The sequence below is a fragment of the Hyalella azteca genome, unplaced genomic scaffold, assembly GCF_000764305.2.
Source record: "Hyalella azteca isolate HAZT.00-mixed unplaced genomic scaffold, Hazt_2.0.2 contig6188, whole genome shotgun sequence".
Taxonomy (NCBI): Eukaryota; Metazoa; Arthropoda; class Malacostraca; order Amphipoda; family Hyalellidae; genus Hyalella; species Hyalella azteca.
The window spans coordinates 275,476-275,767 of record NW_025936356.1 but is presented as its reverse complement, the minus strand read 5'-3'; positions in this window follow the sequence as shown (position 1 = coordinate 275,767).

The following is a 292-nucleotide window of genomic DNA, read 5'->3' as shown; positions in this document are numbered from 1 at the left end:
GAAAGAACATATAAGTTGTGCAATAATTCAATGACTTACTGAAGCAATAGAACGTCAATCGTTTATGTTACATGCCGATGTATAAACTATTCGTTAGAGATCTGATGACTCAAAATTTGATTGGTTGCCCTCAGGTCCCGATTTACCAGGAGCGCCTACATCCGAGGATATCCATTCCCCTCTTATATCCACCGTATAACACGAGGACCTGCCCTCTTATATCCACCGTATAACACGAGGACCTGCCCTCTTATATCCACCGTATAACACGAGGACCTGCCCTCTTATATCC